At 43.5% G+C, this 17257-nt stretch overlaps 1 protein-coding gene across 2 annotated transcripts in view; it reads left to right on the plus strand.

Moving 5' to 3' along the window:
• The first annotated feature begins 427 nt into the window (after window positions 1–427).
• The window catches only part of ASAP1 (ArfGAP with SH3 domain, ankyrin repeat and PH domain 1), a 372441-nt gene continuing 355611 nt past the window's right edge, over window positions 428–17257 (plus strand). The window contains exon 1 of one of the 2 annotated variants that reach the window (XM_043539090.1): window positions 428–588. The gene's annotated coding sequence lies outside the window, so the exon portion shown is untranslated. The remainder of the gene's footprint in view (window positions 589–17257) is intronic. The other variant, XM_037892008.2, reaches the window with a different exon arrangement.

The following is a 17257-nucleotide window of genomic DNA, read 5'->3' on the forward strand; positions in this document are numbered from 1 at the left end:
TTGTACCTGATCCCTTCAGGGAGGTTAGCGTTGTGTGCACGCTCCAGAAAGCTGCAGAAAACTTTCTGGATCATAGACAGTCAAACTATAGGCCAGTCACTTAACCTTTCTGTGTCTCCATTTCCCACTGTGCAATAAGGATAGTGAAATCACCTAGCACTCTGGAATGCTGTAGCTTTAATTCATTAGTATCTATAAAGCGCTCAGAGATCATCTCCTGGATGGGGCTCTAGAAATGCCAAGGAATATTGTATATCACTTTTAGCTACACTCCTACTTTGAAAGTTTCCCTACAGAATCCACTGATTCAACTATTTCAAATTCTGAATTATCTAACTTGGCAAATTGGAATCGGCTTTTCAGAACGTTCTGAGAAGCAAAAATGTGCTCTGTGTCAGTACCAGGAAACACGGAGCAGTATTATAGTCAATCTGTATGCTGAATGAGTCAGCCACAGTTTATGCACCTGCTGTGACTTACAAATCTGAATGCACTTGGAGATGCTGGTTTTGCAAACAGATGGATTTTGTAAATCCTGTTACACACAGAAATGTTAAGAGCTTCACAACAGAAAAGGAGCATGTCCATGTAAGTATCAGATCCACTTACCCTTACAAATTTTAAAATTGTGCTTCATTTTACTCAGGCAGAAGATATAAATAGCATCATCTTAGGCAAGTCACTCTGGTTGCATTTCTGAGAATGGTGACTCTCAAGAAATTTAAATTAGTTGATTTCTGCATTTAGCTACAAGAAATAATCAGGAGGCTAGGATGAGTGATGTGTACCTCTAATGATACATCAGTTATAAAGGATTCCGTTTGACCATAATCTAACAAAAGAACCAGTTCTGAGAAAACATAGGGTCTGCATGTTTAAACTGCTTGCTGTGCATTCTCTCAATCACAGGGCTTTGTTTCCAAAAAGTTACTGGAATGTGTTGTTTCCACAATGTTTAAGCAGCTCAGGGAGAGAAAAAATTGCATAACGTATTTTGTACATGAGCTTCACTTTTTTACATGCATTGAACTCCGTTTGCTTTCTGCATAAACAGAATCTGCTACTGGGGCACAGGACAGGGATATGAAAATAAACAAGGAGCAGAGCTAGATTTGATTTTTTTTTTTTTTTTTACTAAAGGTGGCCGTGGGGACAGGGGAGCTAGCAACTGGTATTGCGGAAAGACAAAACCCAAATAGAATACGTAAAAAATTCAGAGGGGCAGAAATATCGTAGAGTGTGTGTCAGCAATTTACATACAACATTGCTGGAACACTTCCATTTATCAACACAGGGAGATGGCTGTAATCGCAGCGTACTTGGCTCTGACAGTGATTACACGTACTGTATGTGCTGACTATCTTAAATCAACACCAGACACAAACTACAACCTGGCAGGGTTGCACTTTAAGGAGAGAAGAGTACTCTAGTGATCTGTGCACAGGACTTACAGCATGGACCCCTAGCCTTCTAATCATGGCTCTCAAATGAGTACTTTGGGGGCATCAGGCAAGATGCTTAACCTCTCAGAGCTAGATTATGTCTGGCCCCCATTTAGGACAGTGGGGTTGGGAATCTGTAAGGAAACGTACCATCTTGTACCCTCATGAAGGGGATAGCCACAACCTCAGTCCTTCCTCTGATGCACACGAGGCTAATACTGAGCGGCACTAACCATCCCAATAGGAGAGAGGGGGAGAGAGAGCCATGACCCCATCTCCCTCCTACAGCCCAGCCAACAAATCTGACTGGCTGTAGAGGAGATTAGCAGTGACTGCACCCCGCCTTTTGCTCTATGGGAAACAACATCCCTAATGGGAGATAGTGGCTGAATGGCAAAAACGAGCCCTTACTTCCCCTCCTGTAAGGTGGGTATGAGACCTATATACTTCTCACTGGTGTCGGGAGAATCAGTTAGTTAATGCTTGAAAAGGGCTACATATTATACACCCTAGCTATTTTTATTAGAAGTGTATTATGTTAAATATCATTAAAACAGTTAAAATATCATTATTGCTAATGGGATTTATCTGGGTAGATCTCTCATGTGGTATTCTCTTAGAAAAAGAAGTGATCAACTTTTTAGCTTACGTCGCCAAAGATAAACGTGTCCACTCCTGTATTACTAACGACACAGCTGGTAGCCGTGTAGTACTGGTAAGGGAAGTTGAACAAAAGTCTAGCATGAGTGAACACAGTTTTAACTTGAGTACTGTAGTTGTTTTCATGATCCCCCTCACAACTAGTAAGACAAGTATTTTGTTGCCAGACCAGTCCTCTAAAAAGTAGTAATTGTTCAATTAGCACTTAAGGTCTGGAGCTCATTTCTTCTTCCTCCCAATCATTAACATCATGTTGTTCTGCTAAGATCATATTGATAATTTCGGAATGTACATGCAAGTGGGAGTGAGGAAAGAGCATCGGATCCAGGCATTCATTTATATCCCACACCTAAGGCAAAATGGACCTGTCAAAAATCTGTCACACAGAAACTTTGCTTCTGAATGGGGCAGAGAACAGGGACTCCGGTAACAAATGGAAGGGGCTGGGCCAGAACTGGTGTCCATTTTCCTAGGAGACACAGGGCTATAGAGACTGGAAATGCCTGACAAGGAAGCTGGGGCCTTGAGCCTTGCAGCTGAGTCTCTGGGAAATAATTCTATCAAAGCAGCATATAGTACCATGTGCAACTGCTGCAGACACGTAGCAAACATTCTGCTTATTGTACTATACTAAACTTCCACTCTAGAAGCCAGAGGTTAGTCTCATGGTTAAAGCCTAAGTAGGTGGTTTTTGAGCATGGGACCTCTAGAGGTATTGGGATCGAAGAAATTCTCCCTCCCACCACCACCCCAATCCAGATGTGGAAGGCATGGAACACTACTGCAGCCCACTATGTGGCCCCTTAACATATGTTTTGGCCAGTGGATTCATGGAATTGAGGATCCATTGGCAAAACCTCCACCCCTTCCATGGTTCAGACAGCCCCCAGTTCTCTTTCCACAGCACCTCACAGGGTGCTACTGCAGAGCAATGCTGCACTGTGTGCAGAGGGGTCGAAGTCCTTCTGCATGGTTTTACTGCAGTCAAGGCCCCATAAGCACAGCAGAACCAAATCCGTTTCACTGCCTTTGAGGACTTCTTCAGCATTTCCCTGGGACAGAAGATTTTTCTCTTAGCCACCATTCAGTCTCAGTTTCTGGTGTTGCAGACACTATGGCTAGGGATTTTCAGATGTGCCCAAGGGCATTAGATGTCCAGCTCTCATTGAATTTTGGAGATGGCCTAACTCCTTTAGTCAACTTTGAAGATCTCAGCCTGTAACAATATAGGCTTCCCTCATCCCACATGTATCACATCGCCGACATTCCAAAGCACAGTGTGAATTAGTCTGCACAAGCTAACATACTTTACAGTCAGCCCATAGCAACAGATGTGCCCACTGCACTATACATGCAGGCTTTGTGCCAGGACCATTGCAGAGGGCATCCTCTTTCTTTATGGTTCTTGTTCTGTAGATAAAACAAATTAAAATTTGAATATTTATTCACCTGGCACTCAACAGGATCAAATGACTTTCGATATATCGACAGTCAGCCTCCATCTGTTACTAATGATCCCAATTACTGTTATCATAAACAGAACCCGATCAACTAATATGCTCTGAGTCACTGTTTTCTTTTTCTTATATCACATCCCTACTGCGCTACATTGAATATGTCTAACCAGAAAGCAATGCTTTGTTATTAGGCAGATCATCTCACTGTGATGCCAGCTATCTAAGAATCAGGAGTGGACTCAGTGCTTTGGTTTTGTAGACTAGTGAAGATCGGGAGCACTATGGAGGTGGCATGATTGGAAGGCAAAGAGCCTTTTCGTTAGCTGATCCGTGGAATAGCACTTGCTGCTCTCCTGGGCTTACAGAGGCTCCTGCAGCCATGTTGCTACGTGGAATGAATGACATAGGGATGACATGGAGACAGGAGACAGGACCCCCTATTATAGCAACAGGCAGTTGCACTGACTTGGATGTAAAGCTGGGGCCTGAATTAAGGAGTTTGAATCTGGAGTCAGATCCAAAGCAGAACTTTCTCAGAGTTCAGGCCTCTTCAAATTTGGGATTTCTCCTTGACCCCATTATAGGTTTGGGTCTAAGATGGAAAATTCCAGTCTGGACCAGAATTCCCCCTATATTTAAGGGTGTGGATATTGCTTGGATATTATGTGCTACTTACGGCCCGTCTCCACTTGGCAGGTGGTGAGCTGAGACTGCTGCTTGTTGGGCAAAAGATGCATATTTTATTGTTAACTACTTCCCGCACACACACCCTGTTGGCTTGTATCATCCACCTGTTGCATCTTATCATTATCTTGATTGCAATTTTATTGGTGCAGGGCCTGTCTTTTTACTATATTTTTGAACAGTATTTAGCAAAATGGGGCCCTGATCTTGCATTGAGGGCCCAGCACATTACTATAATGACAGGTTTCATAATGATGATTCATAATGATAGTAATACTTGGTGGAGGAAGGAATTGGGTAGACTCCAGAAAACAGGAAGTCAGTTTTTTAAAAAATTATCCTATCAGAATCATTTTATTTCTGATCATTTATCTCCTATTGCCACTATTCTTCTGTTTAGATGCATTGGAAGGGGTGCTGGTGCATGGGCCTTGGAGCCAATTAGTGACAGTGTGGTACACCATTGAATTATCTTTATCTAAAGCATCTCGATTCTTTCTTATGCTGATTGCTCAGTAAGAGCCTGATACAAAGCCCAATCAAGTCAACAGAGAGACTCCCACTGACTTCAGCAAGCTTGGGATCAGGCCCTCATAAGTTAGATCATACAACCCTTCCATTAGTGAGCGCTTACACACAGAAATAGCCACCTTTAAATTAATGGGACTATATGTGTGATAAAGTGTGTACCTAAAAGAGTAATGCTTGTACAATTCAGCCCTAAATGACTTAAGTAAGATTTTTTTTAATTGCCATAGATACAGTATATTAAAATTAAACGTGCAAATGTTGATTCCTAAATTGTGCATGTAAAAAAAAAGTCATAATGGCCCCAATCCAGCAAAGCACTTAAGCACATGCTTAACTTTAAGCATATGAGAAGTCCCATTCTCTTGCTTAAAGTCAAGTACGTGACTGAGCACTTTTCTGGATCAGGGCCTATATGTGCAAATAAGCAGTGACACCTGCAGCCGTATACGTTGTAGGCACAGTTATCTGCTTGTGCTCTTGCACGCATATTTTGCACTCACAAATGATAGCACCACCTTCTTTTTTCTTTTTTTTTTTAATTTTTGGCCATAAGGGCCAAATTTTGCTTTCTGCTCCATAGAAGCAATTTCCCCTTACTTTAATGGGAGTCTCACCCTTGTAACTGAGAGCAGAATTTGACCCTTAGGATATATCTACCCTGCAATTATATCTACCGTGGCTGGCCCGTGTCAGCTGATTCGGGTTCAAGCTGCAGAGCGGTTTAATTGTGGTTATAGACATTGAAGCTTAGGCTGGAGCCTGGGTTCTGGAACCCCTCAAGGAGGGAGGGTCCCAGGGCCTGGGCTCCAGCCTGTGCTGAATATCTCCACTGCAATTAAACAGCCCCACAGCCTGAGCCCTGTGAGCCCAAGTCAGCTGACACAGGCCAGCCCTGGGTGTTTAGTTGCAGTGTACAAATACCCTCAGAGTCTAATTTAAACTGACTAATGCAAGGGAAATTGAAAGTTAAGTCTGATGATCTACTGCATGCATGACAGCAGAGTTTAAATAAACAGTGCTTTAGTGCAGGGACAGGCGATATGTTTGGAAATTTGGGCAGGCTCTTTCTGCCATCTGTGTTTTGTTTCTGAATCCAGAGCTATCATAACAATTAAGCTCTTTGGTTTTTCAACCACACCATGTGGGAGCTAGTTTCTATCCAGAACTCCTTTTTCTGAGAGGTTAAATATGAAAATATATTAGTTGTGTTTTTTTAAAGTCATATAGAGCAGGACACTTACAGAGCCATACATGTACTGTAGATTCCATTGTAGCAAATGTGTGCAAAGGAGTGAAGATCCTCAGATGTACCATTCTGCAAAATATCGGCTCCGGTTCAAAAGAGCATCCTATTCAGATCATTTAAGCACTGAAGCATTTAACTCTCACTGAAGACTAGGGGACTTAATTACACACTTATATGTAAACACATGGTTAGTGGAGTAGATAGAGTATACCCTTCAATAAATCCTCCCCTACCTAATGTGATTGTCCGAACTGTGTGTTCCTCCACACCAGTTGGCTTTCCCTCAGCCCTTAGGGAAAGTCCTCAAGGACTTTTTAAATTTTACATACCAGCAATCTGGTTCCGTTTCACTTTAGGTGGAGCCCATCTTTCCTGTATAGGCTGTTCCTTTCCCAAAAGGTTCCTGACTTCCTAGTCAATATAAATACCTCCTCCAACCACCATCGTCTCATCCACACATTGAGACCCTGCAGCTCTGCCTGTCTACCTGAGCCTGCACATGGAACTGGAAGAATTTCAGAGAATGCTACCATGGAGGTCCTGGCCTTTAATCTTTTACCTAACAGCCTAAATTTGGCCCCCAGGACCTCTCTCCTATCCTTCCCTATGTCATTGGTACCTACATGCACCATGACCACCAGTTTCTCCCTAGCATTGCACATAAGTCTATATAGATGTCTCAAAAGGTCCACAGGCAATTCACCATGTGGTTCTCCTGGTCATCACAAACACAGCTGTCTATGGTTTCACAGTAGCAGCCGTGTTAGTCTGTATCCGCAGAAAGAATAGGAGGAATTGTGGCACCTTAGAGACTAACAAATTTATTTGAGCATAAGCTTTCGTGAGCTACAGCTCACTTCATCGGATGCATTCAGCTATCTATATTTCTAATAATCAAATCCTGCATTACTATTACCTGTCTCTTCCTAATAACTGGGGTATCCTCAGTGCAAGAGGATACCATGACACCATATGGAAGGAGGGTCCCAACTATGGAATTATTTCCCTCTGCTCCAGTTTGATGTTCTCCTTTCTTGAGATTTTCATCCTCCTCAACAGCAGAGGCTGTCAGACTGGGGGTGAGATCGCTCTACTGTGCCCCTGAACGTCTCATGTATGTACTTCTATCTCCTTAGCTCCTCCAGTTCAGCCACTCTGGTCTCAAGACCCTGTCTCTGAGGGCCATGAGTTTCTTGCACTGAATGTGCACATATGCCACCTGCCCACAAGGCAGGCAATCATAACTGCTGCATTCAGTGCAATACACTATATAGCCCTCACTCTGCTGTGCCATAAAGACATGAAGATCCATGGAAAGTGGCAGTGGGAGCAGCTACGGACATTTCAAAAGAGCCAAAAATACAGACCTAGAATTTTCTCTCCAGCACTCTGACCCCATCTGGGAGACATGGAAAGAAAGACCACTTCCTCCGTCAGTGTGGGCACTGTAGGTTTTGTTAATAGGCTGTCTTTCTTACTGAAAGATTCCAGAGTGCTTCGCAACCTATAGGGGAGGGATTTGAAAAGGCACAAATGGCAGCTGGGTGCCTAAATCCTATTTACTTCCATTGGGAGTTAGGAATCTTGCCACAGATCTAAGATATCACCAAAAGTGACCAACCAGTGAACAGCCCAACAGCTGCACAATGAGAAGTACTCTTACAAAATGCCTCATTCTGAGTTCTCTAACATCTGTGCAGAGCAGACAGGACATTATAGTCGCATCTGGCTGGAGAGGAAGGATGATCCAGGAGTTAGGACAGTAGTCTGGGAGTTGAGAGACCAATTCCCTGCTCTGCCACAGTCTTTCTGTGTGACCTTGGACAAGTCACTTAGGGCTAGATTCACAAAGAAACGTAGGCTCCTGGAAAATCGCTGGAATTCGCAAAGCCTGAGTTTAGCGACTAGGCTCCTAATACAATGAATGGGAAGAGAGATGCACCTTAGACTGGGATTCACAAAAGTCAACACAGTAAGCAGAGCCACACCTTAGCTAGCCAATGGGAGATGCCAAGCTGTGGGGGGGGGTGTTAAGCCCCACCCCCACCCCTTTCTTGGAGACCCGCACCTCAGTCCAGGCTGCAGAGAGGCATCTCCTGCGTGGGATTCTCAGCTGCAAACCCTCTCGCGGCAATTTTAGGAAGAAGCCGGTGGCGGCGGCATTCCTTCCCCCTTGTAACATTTGATGCAATATTTAGTTACGCACCCGGGTCATGGGAGACTGCCAGTTCAAGCCCCTTTCCACCTGAGCTACAGGATAGTCTGATGTGGGGCACCCTCACTCCCTCCTGCTGAAGCTGTTCCCCTGTGCATAGCTAATTTTAAAAAGTCGTTGGAGCAGGGGGGCTGGCTCCTGGGGCTCCCACCTCCGAGGGCGAGTCTGTCTCCTGCTGGTGTTCTCTCTGCTGCAACGATCCTTTCATTAGTTAATCTGCCGTGGAACAGCGTCAACGGGAGAGACTGCAGGAGCCCAACCTCGGAACAATCCATAGCCCACTGGCTGCGGCACTTACCTCTGAAGCGGCAGCTCCCTGTGCAAATCCCTTGGCCCCTTCAGCTGGAGGGAGGGACTTGAATCAGGGGTCTCCTACATTCCAGGTTAATGCCCTAACCACTGGCCAGATCAGAGGTGGGCAAACTACAGACCGTACTGCCCGGCCCTTGAGCGCCTGGCCAGGGAAGGTAGCCCCTGGCCCCTCCCCCGTTGTCCCTCCTCCCCCGCAGCCACGCCGCCGCATGGGCAGTTCTCTGGGCAGCGGGGCTGGCTCTGGCCGGGCGGCGCGGCTCCAGACATGCTGCTCTGAGTGGCATGGTAAGGGGGCCGGGGGATTGGATATGGGGCAGGGGGTTCCGGGGGGGCAGTCAGGGGACAGGGAGCAGGGGGCAGTTGGATGGAGAAGAGGTTTGGGGTAGGCAGGGGATGGGGAACAGTGGGGGTTGGATGGGAGGGGTTCCGGGGGGGCGGTTAGGGTGGGGGTCCCTGGAGGGGGTGGTCAGGGGACAAGGAGCAGGGGGGGTTGGATGGGTGGGAGGTTCTGAGGAGGCGCAGTTGGGGGGCGGGAAGTGGGAGGGGTTGGATGGGGGCAGGGGCCAGGCTGTTTGGAGGAAACAGCCTTCGCTACCTGGCTCTCCATACAGTTTTGCACCCTATGTGGCCCTTGGGCCAAAAAGTTTGCCCACCCCTGGGCTAGATGTTCTTCTCCTCCTTCATCGTTTTGTGTAACCTTCTCTGTAGGGGGCCAATCCAACAGGGGAGGTCTAAGCTCGCTAACCGGATCGGGCCCTATAGGCAAGCTAGGTGGAGGAATGCTTATCTTTCCCCAGTTTGGGCACTGCCCTGGGGTGCCGGCATCGGGATGTCTGATAGAGCTGCAGTGTGTGTGCTCAGAGGCAGAAACATAGGTGCCTGGGGAACTTTTAGTGCAAAAATATAGGGTGCTGAGTCAATTTAGGCCCCTACAAGATTCAGGGGCACCTGAGTGGAGGCTTTGTGAAAACCAGGCAGGCCTGATTCTGGGATTTGGGCACCTAAAGTGTCAGTTAGGCACCCAAGTCCTTTTCTGAATCTGAACCTCTGTGTCTCAGTTCCCACCTGTAAAATAGGAAGAGTGGGCACTTCCCTACCTCACCAGGGCATTGGCAGGGGATGAATACAGTAACAGATTTTGCGGTGCTCAGGCACTACAGCAAGGGGGGTGGGGGGTCACATAAGTACCAGAGTTAACTCTGAAAGAGCCTCAAAGCAAGCTGCATTCAATTCAATTGATTGATTACCAAACATCTGACAGCCTCCCACTCACACCCTCAGTTCTGTGAGTTGAAGGGTATTTTGGGGACGCAAGAAGGGCTCCTTCAAAAATAGCTCTGCCTTAATGCACAATGAAGAATAAATTACAAAGGAAAGAAAAACTTCCTTACAGGAACTAATGTTGCATATATTTTGTAATCTACAGTGAAATCCAAGTGGCCTGCAAAGAACCCTCTCTCATATGACAGCTTAACATCCCAGGTTAGCGGTGCATTTGCATGCCACTTTAGCCATTAACAACTGGCATTTTCAAAATGTGCTAATTTCTTCCCTTCTGCTGTCGAGCAACTGGGCACAGAACTCACTGGCAGCCGTGTTAATTTTATTAGAAACTATTGAACAAACACATGTTCGTCTTATCCCTTTATTTTATTAATATTTATCTTCAATAGCCCCAACAATATGCTAGGCACTTTCCAAATAAAGAAGGCACAGTCTCTACCCTGAAGAGCCATGGGTCTCTTTCAGACCCTTTGCAATAGTGTGATCTCTGGGAATCACAAACGTAACCTCTGGCACGAATTGAAAATGTAAAGGTAATTTTTATATTTTCCCTTTTTTCTCAGCAAAACACCATTTCTCTTCAAGAAGGAGATGTATTTCTTCCACTGCAATTGGCAGACCGGAGCAAAATTCCCTCCCTGATAGCACTGGGTATCTTCAATTCCTGTCCCAAGCTATTCTGTTGTGTTGGCTGCACTGTTAAACAGCTATTGCATTCTTCCTCCACTGCTATGGTGGATGAAGTAATCCCTTTAGAAGTAAGTGTAAAGCTTATCTGGGGAGCCTATAAAATCAAAGGTGCTAAACAGAATTAATACATGGAGCTGGAGTCTCATTTGATCCAATTCCGCATAGCTCCATTGACTTCAATGGAACAGTGCCAGGTTACACCAGCTGGGGATTTGACTCACAGTCTTTATTAATTATTGTACCTATTCAGTCATCAAGAATACGTTCAGCATGTAGTATGGAGAAAGCTATCTCGTTGATGTTGAAGGTGTTTGCGTGTCTCGACTCAGGGAATGTCACATGAGTGATTTAAATGCTATTGGCTAGTGTGAACTAGTCTGTGTGGCCTTTTAGGCTTGGTTCTAAGACAGATGCTGTGTTCCTGAGGGACTGTGTAAGGGAGTGAACAAAGACACACCCAAATAGTAGAAATGACTGTCCCCAGTCCATGAGGATGATGGTTATATTGGTGCTGTTTAACACAGGCTCTGGTTTTACTCCTTTGTTTGGAACCTTGCACATAGATTATAGAGGGATTTGTTAGACTTCAAGCCAAATGTATGTTTATTCACAGAAACTGTTTTTTGTTTGGTTGCAGGACTCTAGCTGGCATTTGTCTCTGGGCAGAGCTGATGAGTTAGTATAAACTGCTTTCTTGGCAGAAAATTTGTCCCCGGTCTTTGCTTTACTATTTGGAGGGGAACCTTAGATTTCTTTTGTTCGACTGTAAAAAGTTGTCAAGGCATCTCCTCCTCTACATCCGCATCCACCCTATGCCACTCATTGGAAGCTAACAGGGGTTTTCTGGCAGGGAAGGGATGGTACTCACAGAAGAAGCTGACAATGATTCTAAATGCGAAAGCATCAGTGAGCACACAGGTTTCCTTCGGATGCGCATATACCGTTCTGCTGACTGTATGTTTAGGGGGTACTTGGGCCCATACAGCCAATGTTGCCTATTCAAACTTCATCTCTGCTCTGTGAAGCCAGGGAAGTGCCTGTATCATGGAGCTGGAGAGCTTGGTTTGATTAATACATTCTGGCTTTGGTCAGCTATGATGCGAAAACAGTCAAATTGAAGTAGATTAGTACCAAACCCAAATAAAAACCTTTCCTTGGTTTGCTTGTGGCCAGTTACTGAACTGGAAGCACAAATTCCCTAAGAGAGGAGAGAGAAAGAGGTAGAGGCAGAGAAGTCAGCGATGCTGTAGAGGTGGAGGAGAGAGACCTGTGCATACTCACTGACACAGGGTTTGGTCTTGCAATATGCTGAGTACATCCAAGAGGTTCTGGGGAGTCAACGAGAATGGGGAGTGTTCAGGAACCCTTGGGAGCGCTTCAACCCCTGGCAGGTTCAGGCCCAGAGAGAACAGCCACCCAAATGACAATGAAAGCTACAAAGCTGCCTTGCCTGGGGATGTGCAGTGACCTGGGAACAGTTGTTTTGAGAGACCACTTCTGATTTGCCTGGCACATCAGTCTGCTGATGGGGGAATGAGTTGGTGCTATTTATGGGAAAAATACATGCTAACCTTCAGAAAGCAAAAACCAAAAAATGATTTAACCGTGGCTTGCTTGCACGCTTGTGTGGTGCTAGGGGCATTGTTTGACCTCTGGCTCCCTAATCGAGCAAGACCAATTAATACCCTCAATGATCAGTGTTATGAAGTTTAAATAAAAGAAAGCTCACCCCAACATACCAAAAGTGAATAGGTTTTGTCCTTACTGTTCCTGCTGGCCCCTTCAGCACTCATTGCTGCCATGAAACGAAGCAGCTGGACTCTCTTCAGCTTTCTCTTTTGAAATGTATTTTTCTTACTTTAGTGCTGGGCATGTCTGGCCCCGTTTCAGGTTTCCTTAGTAGCCCTGCAGCTAACTGTAATGACCCTGATCAAATGTATTTAGAGGCCACTGATACCAAATTGGGAGCGGTTGCAAGTGCTCTGGAGGATAGGATTAAAGTTCAAAATGATCTGGAGAAATGGTCTGAAGTAAATAGGATGAAATTCAATAAGGACAAATGCAAAGTGCTTCACTTAGGAAGGAACAATTAGTTACAAAATGGGAAATGACTGCCTACGAAGGAGTACTGCAGAAAGGAATCTAGGGGTCATAAGCGAAATATGAGTCATCAGCGTAACACTGTTGCAAAAAAAGCAAACATCATTCTGGGCTGTATTAGCAGGAGCGTTGCAAGCAAGACACAAGAAGTTATTCTTCCACTCTACTCCACGCTGATTAGGCCACAACTTGTGTCCAGTTCTGGATGCCACATTTCAGGAAAGATGTGGACAAATTGGAGAAAGTCCAGAGAAGAGCAACAAAAATGATTAAAGGTCTAGAAAACATGACCTATGAGGGAAGACTGAAAAAATGGGTTTGTTTAGTCTGGAGAAGAGAAGATTGAGAGGGGACATAACAGTTTTCAAGTACCTAAAAGGTTGTTACAAGGAGGAAGGTAAATTGTTCTTGGTAACCTCTGAGGATAGGACAAGAAGCAAAGGGCGTAAATTGCAGCAAGGGAGGTTTAGGTTGGACATTAGGAAAAACTTCTTAACAGTCAGAGTGGTTAAGCACTGGAATAAATTGCCTAGGGAGGTTGTGGAATCTCCATCATTGGAGATTTTTAAAAGCAGGTTAGACAAACACCTGCCAGGGATGGTCTTGATGATACTTAGTCCTGCCTTGACTACAGGGGGCTAGATTAGAAGAACTCTCGAGGTCCCTTCCAGTATGATTCTATAATTCTTTGATTTGGGGTGCTTTCATTTGTGGGTGTCCCACACTGAATCAGATATCTGCTGCATTCTGAACAAGCAAGCAATGGAGAAGCCAAGCAGGAAATGAATTACAATCAAGAAGCCTTGTGATCACTAGAATATGAATGCCATCCCTCCTTCACAAGAAATGTTCTGCCCGGGCCATGCTTCTAGCTACATGCAATGCTCCAATATGCTTTTCAATTGAAAATATAGGTCTTCAACATATTAAAATGCCTACCAGGATTCATGCAATCTAAGGAGTGAATCAAAAATGACAGCTTGCGGTAGTGTGGCAGGATTTTGTCTCTCCTGAAATGCAGGATCTTAGGGGGCTGTGGTTTTGGGGAAAGTGATAGCCCATTAATCCAAAGTCATTACTGATTTTAAGGTTTGTAAATAGATGAAGCTTTACTGTGTACGTATTTGCAGCTTCTCTTGCAGCCCTTGGCTATCAGAGTCCATAATATGTTGTGTGTGCTTAATAGTCAAGATGGATTATTCACTACCTCTTATGCCCAGATAGCAGCAAAAGCTAATAATTCTGCCTATTATCTTTGACTGCATAAATTGCACCTCCCTATGCTAGTCTTATCCACTGTTTCCTAGGGAAGATTCAATCCCAGGACAATGAAGGTGTTTCCATCGCTGGAATTTTGCCAGGGGCTCCCTGCCAGCAAAGGCTGCTGAGGGGATGCACCGAATTAGCACATCCCCTGGCCATCTAGCACTGCCCATGTTTCAAAGTCCACAGGTCGACTTTCCATTCCCTGCATTCCTGTGTACTAATTCAGCATAACCCTGGACTGAACCTACCCCATACACGTTACACTGAACTACCCACAATAGAAAGTATGTTATTCCAAGAGGGCTTTATTTCCACACTTTAGGGAAATCTCAGTCTGAAATCTGTGCCTCAGGTCCATCTTACGTTTGTTATCATTTAAGATATTCTAGCTACATTTCTATATGCTTCATCGTTTCTCTGACTAACCAAATGAACACGTTGGTGGTCCAGGGCTACTTTGAACCAATTGTACTGCAGTATGCAAGTAAACTGCTGGAAGAAACATCAACAGTCCATTTGGCAATACAGTACTGCAGTTTCAAAACCCAGCAATCTTACATGTAGAGCTGGTCAGAAAAAACATTCATGGAAGAGTTTTCCATTGGAAAATGCAGTTCCATTGAAATCAAAATGCTTCACAAAATCATGTTGTGTTTGCCAAAGTTTTGTTTCAGAGAAACAAGGGGGGAAAGTTCCAACAATATCAACATTTTCTACTTTGACATTTTCAGGATGAAACATTTCAATTTTTTCTTTTGAAACTACTTTTCATTTCAAATTGTTTATATTTTGGTTTATATTATGGGTTATAGTACAAAATTAAAAAGTCAAAATGGAAACATTTCGATCAAGCAAAAAATCTGAATTTTCTTTGGCTGAGAGTTTTGAAATTTTGGGGTAATGTTCTGAATCGGGACAAAGACAAATTTTGAAAACTTGAAATCCTCTGTGGCATGGAGTTTCTCTTCTCTGCCCTGTTCTGCTTACAAGGCTCTACTAACATTCCCATATAAAGAGGGATGCTGCCTTGTTTGACTTTTCGATATACAAAACTTTTGATTAACTTTCTGTTTGTAAGAGGAATTGATACGTGTCATCCTCTGCTTTACAGATACACAGATAGGTGTACTCAATCCTGCCTCTGTGCTCGGAGGTCCCTTCCAGCCCTACATTTCTATGATTCTATACAGGGCAGGACTTTGCTGGCACATACAATAGCACAAGCTCCTCTGTGACAGTTTTCACCTTAGCATTCTATACACACATATTAATTGCTTTCCTGAGGTTCTCTCCTACATCTATGTATTCAGCATAATCAGTTAACATTATTTCAGCTAAACACTGGTATTAATTCCTATAATGCAGGTTGTTGAGAAATGCTGGTGGCAGCTGGGGCTTGGTTTATTTATTTTTAAAATATACAGTATCCATGTCCTTCATATAATTCATATCTTAAGTGAATTCATTATGCATGAATGATGGTATATTGACTGGACTGTGGAATGGAAACTAAGGGCCAGATCTTCTGCTGGGGCAAATCAGTGTAGTTTCATTGAAGTCCCTCAGACATGACCCTTGCTTTACTCAGATGCCTCTCATAACTCTGACTTATGTAGTAGTTGCTCTTACTGCGAACTAGGAAAGATAAATATCCTGAACAGCACACTGCTAATACATGTGAGCTATATTTTTTCAGGTCCTGATCCGAAGCACATTGAAGTCAATGGAAAGAATAGCATTGATTTCAGTGAGCTTTGGAGCAGCCTTTAGACCGTGATTCAGCAAAGCACTTCAGCGTGTACTTAACTTAAGCACATGCTTAAAGTTCCATTGACTGAATGGGACTTAAGAGTGGGCTTTGCTGAATGGCATATGCTTAAGTGCTTTGCTGGATCACAGCTTGAGTGCAGTAGTTAGAATATCAAAAATTGAGAAAGGATTTGCTCTAAGTGACACTGCCAATAACAATCTTACCCCTGGTTAAAGTTCTTGGTGCATCCCAGTCTGTCACACATAAGAGCCATAATTCTATTTCCAGATACTGTATACTGTAGTTAACCTGCCACAATCACCTATGGAAAAGTCCTGTAGAATTTAATAGGAAATTATAACCTGAATTAGACCTGAAGAAGAGCTCTGTGCAGCTCGAAAGCTTGTCTCTTTCGCCAGCAGAAGTTGGTCCAAAAAAGATATTACCTCGCTCACCTTGTTTCTCCAATAACCTTTCTATAGATTTTTTTAAACCAACCTATATTTATAATAGGAATTATACCCTGGTACAGAATTCTATAGAATGAAAATGATCTCTATTAAATTCAATAGGTTTTTTCCACAATTTCTATACCCCACTTCCATCTTTAGAACACTATGGTCTCATTCCTATTAAATTCTATAGCGATTTTCCACCAGGGTGATCTGTCAATTATTTCTGTTTTGTTAATGACTGTCCAAATAGGTAGATAATATCAGTTTATTCTGGCATCAATGCGGCAAGAATTTGAAGTCACTTTTCAGTCACTTAGGAACTAACATATACAGAGTTCAATTATTTATATCTTGTGTACACAACTGTACTTGAAAAACTATGTTTCATCAGAGAAAGATGAAAGTATTGTAGTTTGTTTTAAATTTTCTCATTTTATTTTTTCTTTTCTGCTTTTTAAAATTAAACAAATGAGCAAACAGTTCTAGCCAAAACAGAAATCTGTTTCAAAATTATCATGATTGTGCCAAATTGTTCCCGAAGTCCAGAAGTGTTTAGCTCCATACTTTTGATTCAGACCCATCTCTAACCAAGATTAATTTGTATGGGTATAATTGAACTTTCAAATTATTAAAAGCCATCAGAGAGGTTAACAGAGCCTGAATTTTGCATATGCGTAATGTATATATGCAAGAACATTTAGATTAGGTATTGGCTTCTGCTGTTGCCAAACTAGGAAACTAACTGGCCACGTGCATGTGCAAATACATGAGTGCATGCACATTTGTGTATTCACATGTATAGGCTAGACACGTACAAATGCATAAATGTCATTTCCATCTGTCCAGCTTTAAAAATTGAATCCATTATCTGGGCTGGTTGATAATGATACTGTAAAATAAAGATCAGATTCAAGAGGAATATTTATATCCATGTTTGATCTCAGCAGTGAGTGGGAACCGTCGCACTTTTGGAATGGCTATTTCTAGACTACCTCAAAATGCAACGCTTATGACTCATTGCTGAAGGGTGCCCTAACTAATCTTTCTCCTGCAATTATAAGTTTGAGTAGATCAAAAATATTTTAATATCTTCATGCTGTATGCAGCAGGCATATCTAGAGGGAGCTAGAGAAGATACTTGGGCTGTACTGCGAGATTATTACAG

The sequence above is a fragment of the Chelonia mydas genome, chromosome 2, assembly GCF_015237465.2.
Source record: "Chelonia mydas isolate rCheMyd1 chromosome 2, rCheMyd1.pri.v2, whole genome shotgun sequence".
Lineage (NCBI taxonomy): Eukaryota > Metazoa > Chordata > Testudines > Cheloniidae > Chelonia > Chelonia mydas.